At 39.9% G+C, this 670-nt stretch overlaps 1 protein-coding gene across 1 annotated transcript in view; it reads right to left on the bottom strand.

Annotated features, from left to right (window-relative positions):
* The window catches only part of ZSCAN30 (zinc finger and SCAN domain containing 30), a 78,806-nt gene that overhangs the window by 76,398 nt on the left and 1,738 nt on the right, over positions 1-670 (bottom strand). The gene's annotated exons all lie outside the window — the stretch shown is intronic.

Here is a 670-nt window from a genome sequence, read left to right as displayed (position 1 = left end):
AAAAAAAAAAAAAGAAGTTTTAATAAGACATGACTCAGTACTACAGAAATCATGTTCTGATCTATCACCAGATTCTGGTTTCCTCTGTCTTAAATTACAAGATGTTGGGCCCTTTGCCTTCTGTATCTTTAAAAAAATAGGAAAGGCCTCTGTGAGGACCTTCACAGGTAGAATGTGGTTCTTGCCAACATGAGGAATTCAGAACCTAGCTTTGAGGCTAATCACCTCTGTAGTCATCACCCAACAAAGAACCGAGGTTGGGATGGTTTCCCTCCCTCTCCTGATGGGAGCGTGAAAGGCTTTCACTTTTCTCCTAGCTAAGCTGACACAGTTTCTAGACTGAAGGTGTTTAAGTGCCCAGTATAAGCATTTTGGAAGCTGGTGCTTGCCAAGTAAGGGTTAACAACCTTTTCTAAATCTCTCTCTAAATTCTTGTGTTTTCTTTGTTTTTTTCCTATAGCTTCTTATTAAAATTCCCTTGGAAAAATTTTAACCTTGCTTATATATTAGCATCAGTCACCCATGGAATAAAAAAGCATATTGCCTGAGAGAGGAAGAGATCCTCCCAAGTGAGATTTCCCTCTTAATCTCTGGCTCCCATTTTATCCAAGATGATCATCCAGACAGAGGGTCTCTACTCAAATTTCAGTTCATCAGAGAGGCCTTCCTC

Source organism: Otolemur garnettii, unplaced genomic scaffold (assembly GCF_000181295.1).
Source record: "Otolemur garnettii isolate 467f Iridium unplaced genomic scaffold, OtoGar3 scaffold00012, whole genome shotgun sequence".
NCBI lineage: Eukaryota > Metazoa > Chordata > Mammalia > Primates > Galagidae > Otolemur > Otolemur garnettii.
The sequence above is the reverse complement of the archived record's forward strand: the minus strand, read 5'-3'. Positions and strand labels throughout refer to the sequence as shown.